The following is a 12391-nucleotide window of genomic DNA, read 5'->3' on the forward strand; positions in this document are numbered from 1 at the left end:
GTGCATAATGAATATTTGATGTGATGAATCACAGTGAGTTGAATAACTTGCTGAGAGTACCAAAAACAGGTTTTCATCTTTGAGCATCCCTGAAAATATCAGTTCTTAATGATTAACCCTTTATTCATGTCATTCTTTCTAGTGAAAAAAGCTGATCTCAAATGAACTGAACTTAAACAACTTTCTAGATAAATCTGTAGAGACCAAAAATGTCTGCTTCAGTAGCTTTGTTTAAAAAAAAATAGCAACAGTATATCAGTTTAATGTCTCTAAGGGAAATTTTCTTTTTCCATTTAAGAATGTTTCCATTAAGACATTTTGATTATGCTTCAAATTAATTAACATTATGTTCCCATATACATCTTTCCTTCTTTCATCTTAATTACATATTATATTATTTGTTGCCAGGTAAAAGACTACAATTATTTAAACAATCCTAAAGTATAGAAATGAAATCACTTTACTTTTAGCCTTTATACTCCCCCGAAAAAGAAAGAAAAAACCCCTCTCCAAACTCTATTCATAAATCTACTGCATAATTAACTACCCCAAGTTGGAGCTATCTACACTTGCTGGAAAGTTGTAACATCATCTGCACCTATTTCCACATTCATTGGTTACATTTCCTACCAGTGCTTGGGAGGAATTTAATGCACATCTGCTCTAAAATTATAAGTTACTATCTCAAAAAGACAACCCCATGCATCTTGTTCTTTTCATGGTTCCAAGGGTAATTTTTAATATGCTTGAATCTGTAGGAATGTGTATTCAAATGGAAAATAAGAAATCCCTGGCTTCAGATATGACATCTGAATGCCTTCACACAGTCTTTTGGATGAAAGTCGACCAAGGGAAGAAATACTAGGTCAAAACCAGAAATTCCAGAATTTGTGAGAACATTTGATTACTGAGGCAGTCATATTTTTCATCTTCTAGTCATTAAAGTTCTTTATTTCCCACCAAAGTTTTTATTTATTTTTAGATGACTATGATAAATTTTTAAAAATCTTTATGATGCTCCTGTCTGCTTCTTTATCCCACTATCAAGACATCCCAGACAAAGAAAATAAGCCTTATATAAAAAGTTAATGTTGGAGGCAGCTAGGTGGCACAGTGGATAGAGCACTGGCCCTGGATTCAGGAGGACCTGAGTTCAAATGTGGCCTCAGAGACTTGACACTTACTAGCTGTGTGACCCTGGGCAAGTCACTTAACCCCAATTGCCTCACAAAAAAAGTTAATGTTTTCTCTGCCATTCTACAATTGAAATGATTTCCAAACATTCTGCTGATTCCCAGCATTTCAGCTACTGGGTACTCAGATCATCATTAATGCTGTTTTTCAAAGTTCTGTTCTATTGTTTTCTTTGTTTATTAATATTCTATGGCTACTTTCAGGATATGATGTTCTTTGTAAGCTATGTGGAATTTTTCCAAGACAAAGTCAATGAAGCTAACATTTATAGAAGAGCTTAATGAGAGGTAGAGTGCTTCCTCCATAGCTATTCTTTATAATAGAATTTCATAGTGCAGTCATTTTAACAGCTTATTATCAGGAATGCTCCTCTGTATTTAGTTGCTAGGAATTTATTCCTCCCTTCTGACCCCCAGCCCCCAAAATAAACTCTTAAGGCTGATAAGAATATTTCTTAACAATCTGTCAGAAAACTTCCAAACTCCAATTAAAGGTAAATGAATTCTTTGATTAGATTGTTATCTCTGCTTTGAAAGTTTTCAAAAATGAAACAAAAGTATAAACCCACATTCAGTGCTTATAAATATGCTATTATAGCCAGTATTTCAGATGTGGAACATACCATGAAAATTACTGCAAAAACATTTACAATTATAATATTTATTCTCTACTTGGTTTATGAAAGGATGTTGGACATACATAACTGTTGTTAAAGCTAAGGAAAGAAACGAGAAGAGATACTGCTACCAAAAGTAGAGTTATCCTGAATATATTTTTCCCAAAATTAGAAAGAAAAGGAAAAGAATCTTTAATTAAATGATGTAGAAGATATCATGGAATGGAAGTCAGAGAGCCAGCATCAGAGGCAAAAAGACCTAGGTACAAGTGCTGTCTCTGACATCTACTAGCTATGTGATCCTAGTGTAATTGAGGTCTAGAGTATGTACAGAAGATCCAGTACAACATTTCATCAAGGAAGTGGGATCTGCAGTAGCAATGTTATAGTGACCAAATCAGTAACTCAGGTATGGATTTTTTCCAAATAATTTATAGATTTACTTTACATTTAATGATAGCAAATTTACAATGAATAATTCAAAAATGGAATAGGATCTGCAGAAACCTACTTCCAGGGGAGTTATGATGAATGTAAGTTGCTCAGACAGAATGTAGAGCATCCATGGACATTCTGTTACTGATTGTGGCTGGCTAGTCTCATGATGAAGAGGAATGCTTATTCATTGTCTTTGAAAGCATTCAAAAAGGCCTGTCATACTTGGGTTACGCCTTTTTGGCTACTTGGTCTTTGTCTTATTGTCTTCAGCTGCACTCTGGTGATGTGCTCCTTTGCTCACAACTTCTGGTGAAATTCAAGTCTTTTCTCTCTGAGGTCATGTGGTCTAACAATGGGGAGAATGCAGCTGGTAGGACCTTGAGCCAATAGCAATAGAGAAAAAACACCCCAACCCCTCAGGGGCAGATTTAATAGGCCTGGTTCTGAGAGAGTGAGTGGGAACATGCATGCTGTACTGGGCAAGACACTTAACCTTTAAGTTTTCCCAGGCAATTCTCAAAGAGTAAAAGTTGCAGAATGGACCTGTATTGATAGAGATTTCCTCCACTCTACTACCTTGTACCAATGAAATCTCAAGCCTTTCTTCACATCCCATCAAACAAAATAATCCATAGTTCCAAGAGAATCCTGTAAACCTAACACACAGATCCCATTTCTTTAGAGTGTTTCTCAATTGTCATTGATGAAAATTTCTAAATCAATGTACTCTCCTGCTGGTGATAGGACCCTAATAATCTAGGCACCCCCTTCAGTAGTGCTCAATTCCTGACTCTGTTTTCTGGAAAAAGCAGATATCAGATTTCTCTTCTATTGTATATCCTGTCAATGCCTCTGAATGCTTCTGGTTTTTTTCTTTACTTCTTTACAATATTACTGCTTTAAAGAGCCACTATTTGGAAGACTGGTTAACACTTTCCCTTATTCATGGAAATTAGTAATAATCTCCTGCTTTGAACTCTCCTATAATCAATCACATATTTTATGGCCTATTGACCACATCAGTTATTCAGGCACATATCTGTTTCCATATATTCTAAATTTACTTTATATTCATTGATAGCGAATTTACAATGAATACTCCAATAATGGAATAGGCTGCCCCAGGAGTTAGTGGTTTCCCCATCACTTGAGCTCTTTAAGGAGTGAATAATCACTTGTTTCTGGGATATTCTAGGGAGACTGCTTTTCATGGTACAAGTTGGACTAGATAACCTCTGGGGTCCTTCCCAGTACTAGGATTCTGTGATTCCGGTAAAGAAGGAGGAGCAAAACATAGATTGATATGTGACTGAAATGTATCACTTGTGCATTTAGTAGGTTTTCTTGTGCCATCTTCTCTAATTTGGGTCTTACAAGTTTGAAAAAATGAATATAATTAGGGAAAAAATCAAACATCCTTTTTCCTTCTCCACAGTTTTCTCCTCGAAGTGGATATTGAATATCACTTAGACATCACCTGGTAGCTGGACAGATGTCACCTAATAAGCAGTGTTAAAAAGGTTCTTGTTGTTCAGTTGTACCCAACTCTTTGTAACCCCATTTTGGGTTTTCTTGGCAAAGATGCTGGAGTGATTTGTCATTTCCTTCTCTAGCTCAATTTACAGATGAGGAAACTGAGGCAAACAGGATTAAACAGGAGCAAACAGGCTTGCTCAGACTCACAGAATTAATAGGTATCTGAGGGGCAGCTAGGTGGCGCAGTGAATAAAACACCGGCCCTGGATTCAGGAGGACCTGAGTTCAAATCTGATCTCAGACACTTGACACTTACTAGCTGTGTGACCATGGGCAAGTCCCTTAACCCCCATTGCCCCGCAAAAAAACCAAACAAACAATTAATAGGTATCTGAGGCCAGATTTGACCTGAGGAAAATTAGTCTTCCTGATTCCAGGCCTGGTATTCTACCTACTATGCCACCTAGCTGCCCTGAAAAGTCTCTTAGAAGATGGCTAGTTCCCTCTTTTAAAAAGGCAAAACTTGGAAGTCTGAATTAAATCTTCTCCCCTCCTTTTTCTGCTCAACTTTCTCTTCTTTCTAGTCTAAAATAACAACCGTGTAGTGCTTTTTCCCTAGGTCAGAGACTATGTTTCCTCAGTACACAGCATAATTAACACCCCCCCACCATACTGCCTTTTAAGTTTTGGGTTATGTTGACTTTGGCAAAGGACTAACCTGTCCTAATCAATCAGTATCTTCCTTACTGGAAAACAAGAGCTCGAAGTCACTCTTTTGAAGTGAATCTGCAGTTAAGGAAAAAAAGGCATATTATCTTTTCCACATACAGAACAGATACCACAGAGACACTGAACCTCTTTTTCAGTTCTTCCTAACCTTCCTTTTTCAATTTGAAAGTAGCTGATAAGATAACTAGAAGCTCAGAACTCCTAGTCAAAATATATATATTTGATCTTCACAATAAGTTTAGAGCTAACCTCAGTCTACCCAAGTTCCTACAATGCCTCAGAAAATGTGTTGTCAAAAGTCAGACAGTGTTTCTAGGGCACTGCAGCTAGAGATGCTATCTTTCAGGACACTGTCTAAAAAGGGAGCAGAAATGTGAAAAGGTAACAAAAGAAAATAATTGTCAGGTGCTGATATGGATATTTATTTGACTATGTGATTACAGTCATGAATCCCCCATTCTCAAATTTCTGGTTTAAGCTTTGACTGAGTCACACAACATTCTGCTGTGTCTACTAGATCACATATAGGCAGGTAATACACAGCTTCCAGTCCCTGCACTTCCTACAAGACAGATTGACATTTTACCTAATTACCTATGTGATGTTTATTGAGGATGTCTTGATGGGGGAGAAGCCACACAAATTTTATATTCAGAATGTTGGCTGTCTTCAAATTCCAATACAGAACAGAAAAATTACTACAAATTGCCAATGATCAATCCATTAAAGCTCCAGGTAAAAATGCTGAGAGATAGTTGAGGTTTTTTTTTTAAAGTTATTTAGCTAATATAATGTAAAGTCTATAGATGTATTGTGGGATGCACTCTTTTTAAGGTGACTCTTTAAAACATGGCAACTGAAGATGTAATTCAGTTAATGATGGTTCTTAACTTAAGTGGTATCTTCAAAAACACACACTAAAATGCAATCTACTGGACTTCCGCTGGCTTGTTGTTTAAACTATAATTTCTACCATCACTTAGGTGTGCCTACAATATTCTGGGAAGCAAATATATGTTTTAAAAAACAACCAACTGGTGAATAAGGTGGTAAATGTCTATTTTCAGTCCCCAGGTTGGCTTATAAAGGTTTTATCAATATGTTTCAAACCAAGAAGATTTATCCCCTTTCTTATTTTAAATGTCTGTATTAAAGGTTATGACTTTACGATGGTGGTGATTTCTTACAACTATTTATGAAATATAACATTATCACCCCTGGATAGTGAAGCCCCTTGTTTCAGGAATTATGACGCCTGGGTCATTTTTTCTCCATTCTGCAAAATTCCCTAGCACCACCTCCACTGGGAAAAGCCCTCCACATCACGTAAAAGTTTACAGTGGATGAAGTCTACTATTCTTTTTAGAGGATTGCTTTATTGCCCTAAAAATCACATGAGGCATAGTACATTTTCTCTGCTTCTGCCTCTATCTGTCTCTGTCTCTGTCTAGCACTCACTCACTCAAACTCATACACACACACACACACACACACACACACACACACAGGTATAGAGGTAGCTGAATTTTTTCTTATATCTTTTTTTCCTGAGTAGACCATGGCCTGGTTATTGTATATATATTATACATCATACAATCTATTTCTATTTTTGTCTTCAGTATTCCCTCTCATTTTCATCAAAATTAGTCAACATGCTATCATTAAAACAGAATCTACCTACAGAGATATTTTTCTACCTCTTCATAATAATGTTCTTATGAAGGCAAGTAGGTGGTATATTATATAAAGTGTTAGACTTGGAATCAGGAAGCCTTGAGTTAAAATTCAGAATTAAATTACTAGTAGTATGAACCTGGGTATGTCACTTAACTTGTTTTCCTCAGTTTCCTCATCTATAAAATACAGATAATAAGAGTACCTACCTCCCAGATTTGGGGGGGGGGGATAATGTACTTCTGCAAACCTTAAAGTGCTCTATAAAGGTTAAGTATTTTTTATCATTCTTCTCTCTCTCTCTCTCTCTCTCTCTCTCTCTCTCTCTCTCTCTTTCTGTGTATGTGTGTGTGGGGTGGCAATGAGGGTTAAGTGACTTGCTCAAGGTCGCACAGCTAGTAAGTGTCAAGTGTCTGAGGCCAGATTTGATCTCCGGTCCTCCTGAATCCAGGATCAGTGCTTTATCCCCTGTGCCGCCTAGCTGCCCTGTATTTTTTTTATCATTCTAATTGTTATTATGGTACACTGACAGGTGGTATGCTATCATTTATCATTTTTTTTCTGCCATTACCAATCTCATTTTTTTTTAGGGCATATGAGAAAAACAGTTGCTGGCCTTTGTAGTAAAGTGTGGAAAGAGCATATTCTATCTCCTCTCCTGGGCATCTTTTTAGCCCATTTTAAGGGGCTGTGTTGGTTACAAAGGCAAATATTTGTTCCCAAACCAACCATAGAAGATCTAAACTAGGATTGTACTAATTTATATGAATGTAAGTAGGTGCATAAGATAAAAATTGTCCTTGTACACATAATGCATATGCATGATGAAAATCAGTTTTCAAGTCCTTAAAACAATGCATACATATCATCATGTATATTCTATTCCCATGTATATCCATAGGCATTATTATTAGACTGTAAGCTTCTTAAGAATAGGAATTGTTTCATTCTTTGCTTTTGTATCGCCCAGGCCTAACTTAGTGGAAGTAGGTGCTTAATAAATGCCTTTTGATTGATAGATGGATTGTTCATGGTAATGATGAGGAAATTTTAGTGTGTATTTTGATGGTCATATTTTCTCCCAATAACTTCCTAAGAACCAACAGGCTTGTCTTAAAGAAATCATATGCTGTAATAAAGAGGAAAAGCCTGCTACTGACTAGTTATGTGACCTTGTTACAATAACTTAATTTCTGTATTCTACTTAAAGTATATATAAAATCAGAAGTTGGACTGCCTACTTCCTAAGGTTCTTTCTGGCTCCTGATTTCTATGAATTATAAATGCAAATAGAAATCTACACCAAAGAAGTCAGCATAAAGAACAATGAACCCGGAGGCAAAGGGCCTAGATTTGACTCAGTTTGGGAAAGTCACTTTACTGCTCTGACTCAGTTTTCTCATCTGTGAAATGGGGATAACACTCGTATTATTACTGCACGGGCCTGTTGCGGGGAAAGCACATTATAAATTGTAAAGTACCAAATCAATATGAAGAATATGAGATTTTCCTTGTGCATCACAAAAGTATTCAATCTGAATTCACTAAAATTCACTCTCAGCTGACACCACTCTTACAATACAAAATGAATTCTATATTTGGAGCAAACCCCTCTGTTTCTCACATAGTTGCTTCAACAATTATCCAAGTCGCCTTTTCCAAAATTATCCCTTTGTACATAAGCATTGTCTGAATCATTCCACACAAGAAACTTCTTGCTCAAATTCTAAAACAAATCCATATTGCAAAACGAACAAGTCAGTGGCTGGGGTTACCCATCCTCCTTTCAAACCATGGCCCTCCTTTTTGGGCATGCTCTTTGTGGGTTAGCAGTTTACCAGCATGGAACAGTAGTCAAAGGCCTAGGAATTACTGTTAACTCAGCAGGACAAACCAAGTGAAGGATGGAAAAGAGCAAAGTATGAAGTGAATGGGCAAAGGCAGAAATAAAGAGGTAAGTCTATGATGACAAAAAACCCCCACACACAACTGTTCTTGGAGGGAGGGCAAAGGGTAGGGTGATAGCAATGGAGTCAACCAGCAGTGATTACATCTTAAAAACGGGGGACATTATTTGCCGTGAGGTTTTGTTGTGTCCTGTTTCCCAGACAGAGTGCTTAAGCAGCCATATCTTTAAATTGCCTGTCTATAACAGCTGCTTCTGCTGCCACCACAGAAAGAGAAATTATATCTTTCAACCCTTCATTTTATCCCTCTTACCTATAATCCTCTAGTTCCAGTCTGTCTGACCACTTGACAAAGCTTTTTTTTTTTAATTAGTGAGGCTTTTTTTTGGGGGGGGGGTAGCTCTTAAATATGCTCTACATACACAGAAGAGTAGACAGCCTTGGAAACTCTTGATGAGAAGAAAAATATCCTGCTGGGAATATGAAATGGCAAGCGGAGCAAGGAATAATGATTCTCATAATTGAGATTGTCATGTGCCTTATTAGAAGCCATCATTTACCTGGGGGTCTGGTTTGAGATATGTGAAGATATTTCACACATTTTACATAAGGGCTTTTTCAAAGTCTCACTGATTTATTTTAGCATCTGTATTGTTTTGTTAGGGCCTCCAAAAGGCTTCAAGGTTTTCTTTTGAAATTGGGGGAAAAAAGTGAAGATGAAAGCTGTCATTCACATCCAGGGCTGCACTTGATGGCAGTGAGATACTTATAATAAGTGCCCTGATGAGACAGGTGGAGCTTTTTACAAGTGCCAGTCTCTCCTAATGGGTATTTAGGAACCTGGCTGCTCCATCACCCAATGGGAAGTGGCATGTATTTGATGAAAGGCAGTAAACAACATTCATTATGAAAGATATCTGTTAATGAGGGGAAGGGAAGAAACAGATTATTCATATATGTGTGTTATGATACAGCTTTGAAAAGAAGACAGAATAAAGCATCTCTAAGTAAGTAGTTTAAGGAAATGGCTCACCTGAGTCATTTTCTAATTTTTAGCACAGCAGACTCATCTCTATGTGGAATCTTGGAGATCTTTTGGAGACCATCAGCAACTTCTGTGTAAGAGGCGTGGGTCAAAGTATCTTTGGCTACCTTTGTCTTCTGCTTGGCAAATCTATTAGGATTCCTAGACGAAGCAAAAACAGAGAGAAAGAGAGAGAGAGAGAGAGAGAGAGGGAGGGAGGGAGAGAGGGAGGGAGGGAGGGAGAGAGAGAGAGAGAGAGAGAGAGAGAGAGAGAGAGAGAGAGAGAGAGAGAGAGAGAGAGAGAGAGAGAGGCAGGTTAGAGGTAGAGATTAGGCCAAATCTCATATATGGTTAAGGAAATAAACTCAAATGGATACTGGTATTAGATTGGGGTCACTGAAAAGCTCTAACTTTTCTTTTCATTGATTCCCTATTTTCGAGAGCTTCTTATAGACCCTAACTAAATGATTTAGGCCATATATTCAAAATCAATTTTAAGGGGTTTTTTCCCTTTACTCCTTATAATAGACTGACAAAAAATTAAAACTCACATTTACATTGTGCTTTAAAATTCCCAAGTACTTTTAAGGGGGGAGGGGGGAAGGGAGGACAATGAGAGTTAAGTGATTTGCCCAGGGTCACACAGCTAGTAAGTGTCAAGTGTCTGAGGTCAGATTTGAACTCAAGTCCTCCTGAATCCAGGGCTGGTGCTTTATCCACTCCAAGTACTTTCCTCTCAACAGCCCTGTCAGGTAGGTAGTATAAGGGTCTTACTAATTATACATCCACTCTACAGATGAAGACGCTGAGGCACTCAGAGGCCTCTCATGACTAGGAAGTTTCTGAGGAACAATTTGTATTCCAATCTTCAAGTTCTAAGTTCAGCATTCTTATGTATGTATGTATGTATGTATGTATGTATGTATGTATGTATGTATGTATGTATGTATGTGTGTATGTGTGTATGTATACGTACCTGTGCATGTATGAATACACACATGTATATATGGTGCCATGCTAGCTTTAAAAATCACCTGAATTTGAATTTAGTAATAAAATAAATGTTTGCAAGGATCACAAGAAATAGGCTGTTGATTAGAATTATATTTGGGAGAAATTTTGTTTGTTTAGTATGACTTAAAAATCTGACTTTGAAGTTCCTTGAGAGGAGGAAATGTGTGTTTCAAGGTTATTTCCTGAATAGTCCACTTTATTCATGATAAAACTATTTTATATCACATATTGATGTGAAGATCATGGAGCTTTCATATGGAAACATTTTTGAGTCTACCACGTTATAAATCTTTAGATTCTTTTTAAATCATACTGATTTATTGAATTTAAAAACTTAAAGAAAATTCTCCCCATAAAGCTAGGTCCAGGAATTTTAGAGTACTGACATCTTAGAAAATACTAAAAGTTTCTATATTCGATATGTGGAAATATGTAGTTTTTCATCTGACCTTCACGGAACCATCAGTAGTAAACTTTTTCCTATGGCTTATTTTGTTGCCATTTTAAGGACATATTTTATTTATTTGGTATATTTCACAAACTCTACATATTGGTTTTCTTCTCATTTTCTCCCGTTTATCAGTATTAAACTGTGGTGGAAGAAAGTGTAGTCAGAAGAAATGGGTCCAAAACCTAGCTTTGTCACTTAATAACTTGGAACAAGTAAGGTGTTTTCCTTCTCTAATTTTTAATACTGACTGCTGCAAAATTAGGAAGTTTAACTAGATGAACTCTAGGTCAATTACTCTAAAATTCCATGATGCTGAGTTGTTTTTAAGTAAAGGTATGGTGGGGAGAGATCAAAACAGCTCCCAAGAGAGGGTTGTTAAATGTTCACAGTGAGCATTGACACTTGGGGAACTGACCAACTGAAAAAATCAACATTTAATTTATTCTTCTGTTGAATGTCTAGACTTAAGAAAGTGATAAGACAATTTTAATAACTCAGATTAAATTTACAAGTTTATTATCATTAATAATAATAAGGATAATAATAACAGACTGTAAAACATTTTGCATACTGTATCTCAATTGCCCTGGGAGGTGGGGACCACAGTCATCATCCACAGTTTGCAGATGAGTACCACTGAGGTTTAAAGAGTTTAAGTGATTTGTTCATCATCACACAATTTGTGTCAGAGGCCAAATTAAAATCTGACTCTTTCTGATTTCAAGTATAGCACTAGATCCCTGATATTTGGTCCCAGGTCTTATGTCTCTTAATAAATACAATTCAGTGGACATGAATGTTCTTGCTTTCTGAAAGTTGGGTTTTGTTTTGTTTCTTGGTCTTTAACAATTATTTACATATCTCTAAATGTTCTTACCAAAAGTAGCTCCCTCCTTAGCTTTACTCTCATATACCTCACAAACCCCATTCCTTGCTAACCTTCTCACTGTGCTTCCTTACATCCATTCGTTTTAGCAATAAAATATTAAAATGTAGGCAAGAAATTATATAAATAGTTGCAATCTATAATTTTTTTTACAATTACATTTCAGGGCCCAAACTGAATATTATTTCATTAGAGGCTATATGAAAAAAGTAACAATTTTTAAAAATTCACTCAATCAACTGTTGCAAAGGGTGGAGATTTATGCTCAATATAAAGAAAACCTTCCTAACAGAGATATCCAAAATGGGAATGGGTTGCTTCAGGAGGTAATGAATTCCCCTCTCTATGAAGGTCTTCAGGCAAATGTTGGCCAGCCACTTAAAAGGTCTGTTGTAGCAAAGAGTATGTTATCAATTAATAAGCATTGGTTTTTGACAGGGAGCTTGGACTATGCTGCTCCTTCCGATTATGAAATATTGTGACTGTTTTTTGGTGCTGTGTAGACAACTGGTGTGATCTGTTTTACACATTTGATTTGTTGCTTGATTACTGTGTAGATGTGTCCATTATCGCCCATAAGAGGATTTATAACTTTTTTTCATTGAATTAGAGATTCAGTTCAATCATTTTTCATGTACAAATGTGTGAATGAACATTGAGTTTTTCAACATCCCTTTGGATACTTCCTCCAAAATACTTGCTTAGGGTGATATGTTATTTAGTGATTCAAAATATTAAATGCCAAAGTTGCTGACTGATTCATGATCCAAAATCCCTTATTTTAAAAAGTCATAGAGGGGCGGCTAGGTGGCACAGTGGATAGAGCACTGGCCCTGGATTCAGGAGTACCTGAGTTCAAATCCGGCCTCAGACACTTGACACTTATTAGCTGTGGGACCCTGGGCAAGTCACTTAACTCTCATTGCCCAGCCAAAAAAAAAAAAGTCATAGAAATGCAAAATGATGTATATATTATACTTGA

General features: G+C 36.7%; 1 long non-coding RNA gene across 2 annotated transcripts in view; it reads right to left on the reverse strand.

Annotated features, from left to right (window-relative positions):
- Nucleotides 1–12391, reverse strand: part of LOC122752653 — a 92653-nt gene that overhangs the window by 36367 nt on the left and 43895 nt on the right. For both annotated transcript variants that reach the window (XR_006356197.1, XR_006356198.1), the window contains exon 2: nucleotides 9068–9220. This is a non-coding gene — a long non-coding RNA (uncharacterized LOC122752653). The remainder of the gene's footprint in view (nucleotides 1–9067; nucleotides 9221–12391) is intronic.

This window comes from Dromiciops gliroides, chromosome 4 (assembly GCF_019393635.1).
Source record: "Dromiciops gliroides isolate mDroGli1 chromosome 4, mDroGli1.pri, whole genome shotgun sequence".
In the NCBI taxonomy this organism is placed as follows: Eukaryota; Metazoa; Chordata; class Mammalia; order Microbiotheria; family Microbiotheriidae; genus Dromiciops; species Dromiciops gliroides.